The 14,009-nt window shown below is 39.9% G+C and overlaps 1 long non-coding RNA gene across 1 annotated transcript; it reads right to left on the bottom strand.

Annotated features, from left to right (window-relative positions):
- Window positions 1-2,735: 2,735 nt before the first annotated feature.
- Window positions 2,736-7,975, bottom strand: LOC118110529. The gene is made up of 2 exons (XR_004696972.2): window positions 7,747-7,975; window positions 2,736-5,303 (listed from the first exon to the last, which is right to left on the bottom strand). It is a non-coding gene; the product is annotated as an uncharacterized LOC118110529 (long non-coding RNA).
- Between the last annotated feature and the right edge of the window lie 6,034 nt (window positions 7,976-14,009).

Below are 14,009 nucleotides of genomic sequence, written 5' to 3' on the forward strand. Positions count from 1 at the left end.
ATCTAGTGTTGGAGCACGGTCACTGTTTCAGCTGTCATCTGTTATATTTTGAAGAAATTAAATGTAAAAAATGAAATGTACTTAATGTGGCGTCAGCTGAGCTGTTATTTTGTTTTAGACTTGATCACTTTCTTACCACATTTCTCTTTTTTTCTTTATTTGCCACTAATTTCATTTAATGTGTGTCAGGAAATTTGTGCCTAATGTAATAATAAGTAATGGCTGAGTTTTGGGGTCTGTTCCAAAGTCCATTACACATCTATTGTAAAAAAGAGAGTAGAACGTGAAGATATTTGTTATATTTGTTGTTAAGTTCCCAAAAGTAAACTACCGATACATGTGCTGAAGTACAGTGACACAGTACATATACTTCATCACAACAGGGATATTGTGTTTGACACTTACTAAGCCTGAACAAAGTAATGTCTCACAGAAGGTTGATCTGAGGTGTGAAGGCCTCAGCAGGAATGCTGTAGATATCATGTTTTATGTTTTGTTCATGGAGTTAGGATCCTGTCCCTGACGATAAGATGAACCTTGAGTCTCCATTCTTAATAATAACAAATCCTGATTTAACTTCCAGTGACATACACTCGTTATCTGCTCGCTCCCATACTGACAAGTTTATTTTGTGCTTCAAGCTTTTTGGTTTGTTCACATGCACGTTACAAACCAAGAATCTTCTCCGATCCATGTTGTAATAATGTCATATATTCAAATGAGGACAACTGAGGCTCATCAAGTAAATCATTTTATTCCCCACTGTGAAAACGGTTTAGAAATTCAGACATCTTTCATCCGAGGAGTTTTCTTCACTGTGCGAGTTACAGACTGTCTCAGATCGTTCACAACCACAGGTCCGGTCGAAGTTGAAGAACAGGGGAGATCTTATCTTTGCAGTTTTCTCTGAATGTTAAATTTGCCCCGTCACAGTTTTTAATCTCATGTTAACATTACTTTAGTCATTTGTTTTCAACTCAGTATGAGAACACATTTTTATGCTTATTGTTGTTTTAGTAGTTTTATTTTTGCTTAATAAATTAATATTTGGGATGTTATGTGTTTTATATTTTGCTCTTTTGACTTTGGTAAAATATTGTTTTAAAGGTGCTTTTTATAACCACGTTTGACTTGATTTGAGTTAGTATTCAGCTGCAGCTGTTTATAATTTATTGGGGAAATTATTGACTCATTGCAAGTATTTTTACATGTTAATGTTTTATTTTGTGTATTTTTCTCCCATTGAGTAGGTTGAAAATAAAACCACTAAAATCCTATTTTAAATTCCAGCCATTACTGTTTTTTTATACAAACCTGAGTCCTGTATTTGTTCTCGAAGATAACATTTTAAACACTTGTTTTCCTTTGTGTTTTAATGTTTTATGGATATAAAAACTGTATAAACTGAAGTACGGTCGTATAACATATAAACTGTAGATCGGGCTCACATTTTTGGAAATAAGATACAGATTTTGGTTTCCTAATAAAAACAAGAATTTATGAAATATAACAAGGATTTATAAAATATACTTATTGTACTTATGTACTTACTTATACAGTATTGTGAGAAATCCATTAATACAACAAATTACACCCATAATCATCTTGGGAATTTATTTTGAATTTGAAAGAATTATTTTAAGAAAGGGTTTTAATTGTACAACTGCCCAAAAATACTTCACCACACAGGATTTTTCTAACATTAGATATTTTGTGTTTGTTGTGAAATGTTTGTTTGTGTTTATAGTTTCTCCAACCACCTGCATGACCGAGGCTCAGTTTTAAATATAGCACATATATACAGTATATCTATAACACAATTATTCTTTCATTTAAATTTTATTTTACATCATAGAAGTTACCAGTTACAGTTTAATCCAACTCCGTGTACAGACACACTCGGCGAACACGGTTCAGCCAAGTGGAGCAGACAGCAGTGGTCCATAATGTGCGAGTGAGCGTTACATAAGAGCATTGCATCTAAAAATAGAAATGCAGCAATGGTAAACAGGAGTCTGAACTGTTGGCTCTAAGCTTTCAAAGGAACCTGAATGAAATCTGTATTAAAGTGTCTTCTCAGACGTGAGTGGAGCGGCTGCAGATCATGACCATGAGAGCCTGCGGGCGAGTGAAGGCCTGACGTCCACGTGTGAGTGACGAAGAGTGAGAGTTTAAACTGTTGCACTTCATCATGATGGACAGACAATAATGTGTATACGTTATATTTGAAATATGTGGACGTCTTTTAATCCTACAATATCCCACCAAAAATTCAGCACCACATGTCTATGGACAGCTCCACGTAATTATCCTTTCTGTTTATTTTTGAGAATCAATCTGAAACGTCAGAGATTTACAACAATGAACATTGAGAGAAATGTGTCTTTTATTGGACAAAACACAGACACAGACACACACACACACACACAGACACACACACACTAGAAACACCACATTCATAAAGCAACAAACATTAGAGTTAATAAATTCTGTTCTTTGTGAATTTTACAGGATAAAAACCTATATTTTATTCTGTAACTTCCCTGCTGTCATATTTAACTTTCACTTTCTTTTCTTTCTTTTAACTCTTTATCTCTCTCTCTCTCACACACACACACACACACACACACACACACACACACACACACACACACACACACACACACACACACACACACACACACACACACACACACACACACAACACACAGAAGAAGACAAAACACTGTACACTATTTGTTTTTATATGTTTATTTCCACGTTTTTATTGTTAAGAGAAGCAGTAATTTTAAGTTGATCTTTATTCTTATTTTCCCACTTGTGCACATCATACAGAGGAAGACAGAGACAGTGCCGCATAGAGCAGATATTACAATTGTGTGTCAAACAGACTAGATGTAAAAAACTAAATCATTTTAGATGAAAATGTGAAAATTGCAAACTGATCATAACAAACTTTGACACAGAATGAGAACTTGTACATCAACTGAAACAAAGGTGAAAATTAGATATATAAACGTTTTTTGAAACACTACAGCCTATAATGCTCTGGTGTCATTTACTACAGGTACACATGTAAAATCAATAAGGATTCGTTAAGTTCATACTATCTTTATTATAAATCAAGTCTGCTGCAAAATGTCCAAAGTATCATAAAATTAAAACATAGAACCTGCTGAAACAAAACACAGTTAATAATAAACTAAACTGACTGAATAAATCATAATCACAGGAAGTGAGATCAATCTATCAAAACTACATTCAGACATTCAAAGCATATGACAGAGAGATTTTTATATTTAATTTGGTTTATCACTTACTGCAAAGATATCATGCCATATTTCGACGGAAGGGGGGGGGGGTCGTAAGACAGAATAAGACGTCATGATATGAAATGAAAAAGAACCTGAAGTGTTTTTGATCTATTTATTTCATGTACAATAAGTACATGAAATACATTTCAACAAACAGGGAGAAGAAGAAAGAAAGGTCTAAAATAAAAGGTGAACAGAGTGTGACACACACACACACACACACACACACACACACACACACACACACACACACACACACACACACACACACACACACACACACACACACACACTGTCAGGCTTTATCAAGAACGTACAAGGAAACACAACTTACTCTGTGACTTCACTAATCACCTGTACACCTGTAATTATTTGGATTGTAACTTAAAAATAACACAAACACACACACACACCTATATCATACATGCACAGTATCTTCATACACACACACTCAATTAAAATATCTCCACTGTCAAAACTAAGCAGTTGTACTATTGTCACCACAGAAAAAAATTCATAAATGACACAGAAAATCAAGGAAAAAAAGGAGATGACATGTTCTAAACATTATTTCCATGTAATGTAACTTTTTGTCGAGCTCCACATAAAGTGTTTGTCGGGTCCCAATCACATTACATTCACAATTGAAAATGCAAAAATGTATTTAAAACCCAAATCACTGTCTGATTTACACTACAAGGCCAAATAAATTAAAAATGACTCATAAAACAGAACCTGTAGAAAGAAAAGGACACAACATCTTTACTCCGTGGATCTAAACTCCCAATAAATCTCTGTAAAATAAATTCTGAGATGATTTTAAAGTGGTGGATTCACTGTGGACAGCTCATTACCTTTTTTACATTCATTATTTGTCTTTTCCATGTTATTGTTTCCAAAAAAATAAAGGAGGGCTACAGAAACAGCCTGTCTTCTAACCAGTGTGTGTATCCTGACCTCCTTTAAGCAGGTGAGCTGATTAAAGTAAAGATGGCCTGAAGGGGAAACTGCAGTGAGAAGGAGCTCAGCATCAAACCAGGAGTGGAGCTGCTGAGAGGGGTTCACTATGGGCTCGTGTGTGGGTGAGACCCCAGGACGCGAGGGCCTTGGGCTCCTAAACCGGTGCTTCCATAGGAAATATTCCAAAATGCCAATTTAAGATTTAATGCAGGGGCCCGTCATTCATGTCAATAACATTTCAATTTGTGAAACTGAAATGATCCCTTCAACAGTCACTCTGAAGATTTTTGCAAGAAAGAGGACGTGTCACTTCAGATTTTCTGACGGATGTTGAGGTCTATTAATTTTTATTAACAACATTAGCAATAATCTGAGGACTTGAAGACTCTGCAGAGATTTGATCAAACAGCTGGTTTTCCTACGACAGCGTGAGGCTTTTAAAGTTACCATGAGTGCTGGCAGCTGAAGTGTTTGCCCATTAAAATATTATGAATGTTTCAGAGTCAACATGATGTCATGCGGTGACACTTGAGCTCTGTTTTCAGAGCTGAGCCTGCAAAGGAGGAAATGAAATTACTTGCATGGTTGGTAACTATTAAGATGTGAGCTCGCCCTCAGCTTAAAATAAGTACAAGTGCACATAAGTGCCTTTTTATTGCAGATAATACGGCTGGGGAAGCCGATAACCTACACACTGTTTCAAAAGCAGGAAAAGTTGAGTTGACAAAATAAAGATTCTTGTATCGGCTGCAAAATAAGAAGAATGAGAAAAAGGAGAATTAAAATCAAAGGGTCACACACAAGACATAAATGAAATGAAGTGAGGAGGATGGGGGTCACGTCTGTGCTGCACAAGCATGTCAGCAGCTGATGTTACTCAACATGACGAGAAAACCTTGTTTACTTCCCGATTCACTGTGTGGATTCCTCCTCTTGACCTCTCTGTGGATTGGACACTGCTGTGGATTCCCAGCGGAGTGTGTGTGTGTGTGTGTGTGTGTGTGTGTGTGTGTGTCTGATATGAAGAACCTGTAAAGTTCACAAAAAAAATATATAACATTAGAGTTCAAATACAAACATAATTCCACAGGACAGAAAACTGCTGTTATGTTACGCTCCTGAAAAACAGTGAGTGTAATAGGAAATCGAACCAAATGCAAACGATAGAAATACAGAAGAAACTCAAAACATCAGGAGCATCTTTACGTTATTTGCTGTCAGGACACACAATAACAGCTGTTGCACTTTACAACGTGCTTTTTGTTCACTGAGGAAAATTCACAGCTGAGATTCAGGTTTCTCCAATTAAATGATTTCAAGAACCTTATTTTTTAATTGACACAGAAAACACTAACTTAAGATTTCTCTGTAACATTGTTGAGGAGCTGCTTTGAGTAAATATACGTCAACAGCAGCTGATTCACCCTCTTCCTCCTGACACCTGTCGGTCCAGTGCTGGGTCTATACGTCCCCAATGTGTGTGTGTGTGTGTTACTCATGTAGTGGGGACCTATCTGTTTAGTTTAAAAAGTCACATTATGGGGACTTGTCTTATTTCCCTACATGGCAGAGACATAAAACAAATCCCATCGTATAGATCATTACATTTGAAGGAAAATACATGTTTTATGTTTAGGTTACATTTAGGTTAAGTTACGGATAAGTTAAGGTTTGGGTTTGGTTTAGGCAAAGAGTGACTATGGTTAAGGTTGTAGTATATACTGTAGTCATGTAGACACAACTGTGTGTGTGTGTGTGTGTGTGTGGAAGGGTGGGTCACACACTTGTCCACTTTCTGTTTATTACGACACATCTTTGCTTATCTTCACAGCAGCATCAGAGTGTGTGTGTGTGTGTGTGTGTGTGTGTGTGTGTGTGTGTGTGTGTGTGTGTGTGTCTGTGTGTGTGTGTGTGTGTGTGTGTGTGTGTGTGTGTGTGTGTGTGTGTGTGTGTGTGTGTGTGTGTGTGTGTCTGTGTGTGTCTGTGTGTGTGACTCCTCAGCATCCCAACAAAAACAACACGAACGACGTGCACATCCTCCACAAATGCTTTTTGGGGTAAGGGCTTCCCAGAGTCATGTATGCACAGCAAGCCCAGACCGCAAAAAGATTCGTGACGGACAAATCCTTCTCCCACATCCACTTCAGTCCACTCCACGTCTCCTCCGGGTCTCGCAGGTGTTCCCAGATGTGTGCGTTGTGCACCAGGACGGTTGTGTTGTGTGGGTTTTTGTCTCCGCTGGATTGTCTCTGCTGTTGCTTTGCAGCATCATCATTAAAAAAGAGCGGCGGCGAGGAGAGGCGGCATCTCGTCGCCGTTCCAGACTTTAACGCGCAGCGGAGGGATCAGCTGCGATCTGGTTGGACGGGACGACTCGTCATCCACCAATGGGAAGGCGGAGGAGCAGAGCACCTAAGCAGGAGGCCGAGGCACCTGACTGTTTCATTACTACCCCTCCTACATGCACCTTTACACTGGAACAGCAGAGAACCCTCACATGCGAACACAAGAGGCTGCAGAGGCAGATGTGGCCCAGATGTGTGGTTTCCTTCAAGACTATGAGAGACAATAAAACTCAAGCTCAGAAGCATCAGCGCGTCCGGCTGCATTATTGCAAAGTTCCCCTCATTTGCGAAAGGGGTTAATGTGGCTCCAAAACCTCCAGCCGCCGAGGAACCAGGGGCCCCACCCTCGCTCCGTTTTCATTGGGCCGTGCAGCCTCTCATCCGTGGACGCGTCTCCCCCCCTCAGCCGGTCACGATTCCCCCCATCTGTCTCGAGCGCACCGGAGCCAGACGCCACTGACGCAGCACGCGCCTTACTCACTTTTAGCAGTCACGACTCCGAGCCTCGTCGTGCACGAACGGGGATGTTGGAGGAAAAAAAGGATTTGCATGTGAGCCGCTTCGCCCTTCAGCTCCTGCAGCGGGAAATCTGCGAAAAAACCTCCGGGCTGAGGCGGAGATGTGCACGATTCACCTGAAGAGGAGCGAGTGCTTAACACTAAAGATCTTATTCGTGTGAAATCTGCGGCATCAAACTTGGTCGGAAATGGTGTAAAAAAAAGAAAAAGGACGCTGAGTGGAGAGAGAGCTAAAAAAATCCTGGAAGATTTCAGCACCACAGCGAGAGGACAGCTCCCCGGTGCACTCACTATAAAACCATCCAGAAATTGTTCATCACAACAGAAACAAGAATCATCAATTAACCAGAACAGATAAAACATCCACTCCTCATTGTTCTAACTGAGGGAGATTCCCGTGTAGCTGCAAAGACACAGGTTTGATTCCCCCTCATGCAACAAAAAAAAAAACCCCAGCAGAAATCCAGCCTCCACAACGACCACATTTCCACTTTTGCACTTGATAAAAAAAAGACATAAACACATTTACAGCAAAGCCACGAGAGGATAAAAACGATCACGATGAGGGAAAGACACATAAAAGGAGCAGGAGGAGGTGCAGAGACTCACCATGACAGCGGAGCCTCCTCAACCGACACCAAACGTTGCCTTGCACACACAAAAAAAGGACCCACATAAAAAGAGGAAGAATCTTCATCTTTTTCCTCCATAAAGAAGCAGCCGAAGCTTCCCTCCTCTTCACACCGTGCACACACTGTACTCTTGAATGGTGAGCCTTTTATAGGAGTTATGCCCCTTATCTATTTCTGGATCACGATCCAACCCCGTTTCTATTTTTAGCCCTTGTGATGGAGAGAGAGAGAAAAAAAAGAGAAAAGCTCGCAGAGGTTCCTTGGAGGAATTTCGTGCGTGCGGCGTTTTGAGAAGCGGCACGAGCTCCCTCCCCTCCCCTCCCTCGTCGTGCACGGCTGAGGCGCGTGCACGACACAGAGCAAGAGCATCTCCACCATATGTAGCCCGATGTAATGATGCTGGTGCTGGTGGAGATCCGGCATTTAAATGGAAGCGTGAAAGTGTGTGAGACATATTTTATTTTTGTCATGATGCTCGGTGACACACACATGCACACGCACCATGCATGAGCACACGCACACAAACACTCGTCCCCACCCTTTCAGATTATTAAAAAAAAAAAAATCCCTCAAGCAAACCTTTAATTCTGCACATCATGGTGATATCTCCACTGCCTGTTTCCTATTTGAAAGAAATGGAGAATTCAAACAGAGCCAGTCTCATGGGAGCTGCGTCAGTCACCAGGCATTGACGTCAGGTGGAGAATCTCCCACTTTGAAGGTGGAGGCAGGAGGCTCCGGTGCATGCACGGGGGTTAGAAACCAGTGAAGCATCAGCTGGAAGCGTAAACCAGCAGAGGACAGGCGCAGCTTCCTCCTCCTCCTCCTCATCCACACTGGATTGTATAGTGAAACATCTATTTGCAAAGGAGTGTGGTGTAAATTAAATAAAACTGGAGACAATGGGAGCATGTATGCTTACATCTCGCTCCCTTATTTTAAAACCACAAGGCCTGAGGAGGTGGAGGAGAGGTTGCAGGTTCCACCCCCAGAGAAGAGGCCCTCTCTCCCCGGTGCGGGGATGCAGAGGTGGGAGTGTGATTCCAGGCTCCGTCCTGCAGACTCCCCCCTGCACAGGGCAGAATGCTGAAACGCGTAGTAACGGAGCGGCTCTTGGCCGAGCCATGATGCTATTTTTAACTCCCGTGCTCAACATGCCTGGCGCTGCGGGTTTCTCTGCTCAAGGTGGCCTACTACTGTACGAGAGGCAAAACATAAACACACGACTGCTTCCAGGAGCAGGACCGGATCTGGTTCCACCTTTAATACACGAAATATAAGATTTAAAATAAACCCTCATCACATTATGAGATGTTTTGTTCTTGATCTCTGTCCCTTTAAGAACGAGACCCTGCCTCATTCATTAAAGCTGCAACCTGTAGGATTCAAATGGTATTTGCAGGAGATTTTACCTCATTTTCTTAATTTAGATGTTAAGTTGTGTCACAACAATTGACGCACGATGACACAAATTACTATACATTTTGATTTATATTCAGGTTTATACACACACACGATTAATCTTTAAAAAACAGACTCAGGTCTATTTATAAATGATAGTACAGACACCTCTCACACACTGGAGGGTGATTACGCTGTAACAGTACATTGATCCAGGATTGTGTTAGTGAACGAGAAGCAAAGACCAACAAACAGATCCCACTGAGATGCAGAACTGACCCATGGGTCCGTGACGTCCTCTCAGAACACGTATAGGACATTTTTATTCATCCCATCATAAACACACTCTTCCTGTTCTTCTTTTATAAAGGAAACAAAAACATTTTACTGTGAAAAGACTTCATCCTAAGTCTAAACTGAAAAATGTAAAGATGCTGTATAAATAAAGTTGTATAATTATGTGTCATTGAAAGAATAGCATTACACTGGAGCTGTCCATGGTACTGGAAAACACTTACCACAGAGTGAGGAGTTCAAATCATGACCTTTAAAATAAATACAAACTATAAAAAATATCATGTGATACATAAGCTTCGTTGTTGCAATGATTCTTCAAGAAAAAATGCCAAACATTTGCTTTTTCCAGATTTTAAAATGTGAAATTGTGCTGCTTTTCTTTGCCTTTCTCTTCATCATATGATAGAAATAAAATTAAATGACGGCTTCTCCATCGGACAAAACAAGACATTTAAAGTCGTCACTGTGGGAAATGGTGATGAGCATTTTCCACATATTTCTTTTAAATGTTTCTGACTAAACCCCAATTGATAAATGGATGAAATACCAATATAGCAGACTAGTTAATAGAGGCAGCAGTCAGCACCGTCGACTCACAGCAAGAAGGTTCTGGTTTTGAAGCTTGAGTTTGCAAAGGAGAAGCAATACAGATAATGGATGAATAAATGGACTCGTTGATAATGAAATAATAGCTTAGTTGCAGTCTTACATTCGCCAATCCAAGTAAAATATAGTAAACTTAAGTATCTACAGAAACAAATTGACGCTGCAGGAAGAGAACGAGAAGAGGAGACAACAAGAACGGATTGTGATGCTGGTGCCATGATTCCCACACACCCATAACATTCTTATCACACTGAACTTAAAAAGAGAAACACACTGAATATCCTTTATGGATTCAAGCTACAGGAAGACGGCTCTGTGGATGTGAGGATGAAATCTGGCCAAAAGGAACGAGTGCAAATGGAGAAAATAGGATTTTACCTCATGAGATCTTCAGATGCACGTCTTCAACCACAAATACAAAAATCTAGACACAAACAGATATACTGCAGAGAAACACTTGTGTTGAACTTTGTACTATAGTGAGAATATGCAGACTTGTGTGTTTAGTGAAATGAGAACTCACACGTACATATAAAAATACTCAACTGCAAGTTTATTTAAAACATGTTGCAGTGGCTTATGTTTCGTACTTTCATGTTTACTTGATTGTTTAGTGTATATCATGCAATTCCATTTGATTTTCTCATTCTGGTTTCATACTATTTAGATTTTTTGAAGGAATAATCTGTAATTTCAGGTCCAGTATCATTCTGCTGCAGCAGCCGAGGCGCCAGCTTCCGACATCACATGATCACACGTCAACACGCGCGGACGTTCGTGCTGCAAGTCGACACCATAAATGAGCCGCAGCCTCATTCACATAAACTCACATTCCTTCCCCTGCGTGTGCGTTGAAATCTTGATCCAGTCTTACATCACCGTGTATTCAAAATAGCCTCCTCCTTTCATGCCCATGTAGGAAATTCACTACTATTATATAACATCCTGCAACAACATCCATTCAGTGTTACTATATTCAGCCGTGGTGAGTTTGCCTGACCGGCACAAACACAGATGAAGTTGTTGACTTGAATATGTCATCACAAGGTTGCATCAGAGGAAAGGAAACTTTTAAGAAAGTGTGTTTCACAAAAAATAGAATAATTCCTTATTATAACATTTGCCTATTATTTACAAGCGATAGTATGGGCATGTTATAGTGTCTCACTGTATTTTACAACACCAGGTCTACATCAACAGCAATATTTGCTTGTCTAGTATCATGTAAATCGATAATAGAGACATTAATACATATTAAAAGCTCAATTGTATCGTGATGATGCAGGTTTGTCGACGTGAAACTGTTTATTCAGTCGATATTTAACATCTACTCCTAATTTCTGCGTATAAACCTAAAACTAAATATTTGAATGTGTACAAGGTGCTTGCAGCAACACAATCAGATTTACCAAAGGACCAGTGAGTCTACTATCACTCTACTATCACTCTGAAAACACTCAATGGGAGCAGAGCATCACACACACACACACCCATTCAATGCAGTGTCTCTGTGGTGTGCCAACTCACATGCCTATTACATAACAGGGCTCCTACTCCCAGGCCCCCGACGCCCCTGGCAAATCCACGCACGCTCTGCTACACATGAGCTATTTATAAACTGCACCCAAGACGGGGCCGGTCAAAAATACCGCTCCAGTCAATTATTCATTGAGAAACATTCCCAAACAGAGATGGGAGTGGGGGTTCGGTTGCACAGGAATAGACCAAAGCAGCTCACGATAAATAATGTCCATTAGCGATGCAGCAGCAGCAGCAGCAGCAGCAGCGTTTGTCCTCAGTGGTGGAGGATCTGAGGGGCTGCAAATTTGCTCTCTCATGTGTTGTGCTTGTATTTATAGGAGTCTGTGCATACACGTCAGCTCCTCTGCATCCATCTTGTTCCTTCACAGGAGGCTAAAAATAGCCCGCTGCACTGTGCGTGTGCCATTTTTAGTTCTTGCAATTTAAAGAGTGAGAAAAAAAGAAAAGAGGCTGCAGAAAAAAAAAAAAAAAGGGCTGTTTCACACGGGTACTATGTGGTTGCAATTTTTTAGTTTTGTGTGAACGGACGGACACAGTGTTCCATCTTCAGTTAGCTGCTGCTGCTGCTGCTGCTGCTGCTCCGAGCCGACTCGCCAATCTCATTAAAATAAACAGCTTTGAACTGCAAGGTTTTAATTAATGTGTCCCGCGTTTATTGCTTTAAACATTTATGAGACAGGAAGTAAAGTCACTTGTTCTGTAAAGTGCTGTGAAAGCAGAGATAAAATCACTTTTCAGGGATGTAGTTGTGAAAACTACTAAACATGTTTGCATGTGTTTCGTGTTCTTAAGGTGAGGAAACTAAAACAACGACAACTTCACCTTAAGATTGATGTGTTGTCATTTTTAACTCTTTGGGAAGCTCATCTGTGAGTTGAAGCAGATTTTGGACAAAAGGTTATTTCACATGTGAATATAGTTGAGAGTATATTTGGCAGAAGGTCGTCAGTGAAAAGTTTTAATCGTTGCTTTAAAAAAAATTGACTCTCTGGACTAAGGTGTAAAAATCCATGAGCATCTTGTTGTCGATACTGCTGCAGCATCACAGTTGCTGAATTGCTTCGGTCGTGTGCGCTCGTTGTCTGCAGGCTCCACCTCACTGCAGTCACACTCGATTCAAGCTGCAGTTTCTAAACTCGACTTTTAATACTTCACACAAACTCATGTGACAACGTACATCACTTCTTATGAAGTGTAGAATCCAAGGCTGTCATTTACAGTCTAAAAATCATTTATTACAGTGTGTAATTGACTGGAAAAGTAGAAGATCAATTAACTTGAATTATTTAGATTTCATATCTTCCAAGTGAAGCCAAAGCATCCTGATCTCCCCCTGGTGGCTGGCCGGAGTACAGGTCATAAACCCTGCCTCCTGCGAGACAGCAGAAAATAAAAGTATACATCAAATACATTTTTCTCAAAGACGGCTCCTTTCTTTTGGGTCGTTATTATCACACTGATGTATGTTTACCTGATACGTCTGTTTGTATTTGTGTTAGTTATGTGATGCTTTAAAAACAGGGGATGTATGACGCTCTTTAATCCTGGAAGAGATTAACAGAGTTTGTGTGAAACTGGATGAGCACAAATGTAACTTAACCAGCAGTAACCATTAACGTTTCTCGACTATTTTAAAAGGTTTCAACACATTAAACCAACAAGTTAAATTCAAAATAAGACGAATTTCAATTTACAAACCAGAATGTGACTGTTTTCCATATTCCACACAGTCGTTGAGGACGTACTTTAAATGAGCACATTGATCACACCAGTAAATAAAGATGGCAAAATCAAATCCCTCATTGAACGTTGAAATACTTTAGTATAGAACACAGGCATCACATGGGGATATTGTAAAGATCTAAGTCGTAATAATGTCATTTCTTTATCCTGGATTTAAATCATCATAAGTACAAAATAAAAAATCTGTCAACATTGTTCAATCTCTTCCTGAAACTGAATTCTCTCCCTTCTATTTAAAAGTCTTGAGCTAAAGTAAGACAAGTATGTTAATATCTACATGGTTGGATGTAAATATGTCTCAGTCAGAACAGATGGTTTCACTCTATGCAGATTTATTTTTGTATTTCCATCACAAAAGTGTCTTTTAAGCAAATAGAATTTATTTTGGACGCTCATACACAGAAGGAGTTTGTAGGAACTGATACAAGAAGTGTTCCTTAAAAAGTTGGACAGTGCCACCATTGGGTCGGTTTTATAATCTCTACTAAATTAAAAATACTGCAGTTGTGTTTGTTTCTATGAAGTTTTCCATCATGGATTCATGTAGTGTGGATGTAAAATATAGATTCACAGTTTAATTTAAAGTTCAACAAATCTAAACACAGTTTTTTTTTTAAATTCCTCAAGAGACAAAGAACCGACACAGAGAAA

The sequence above is a fragment of the Hippoglossus stenolepis genome, chromosome 1 (assembly GCF_022539355.2).
Source record: "Hippoglossus stenolepis isolate QCI-W04-F060 chromosome 1, HSTE1.2, whole genome shotgun sequence".
In the NCBI taxonomy this organism is placed as follows: domain Eukaryota; kingdom Metazoa; phylum Chordata; class Actinopteri; order Pleuronectiformes; family Pleuronectidae; genus Hippoglossus; species Hippoglossus stenolepis.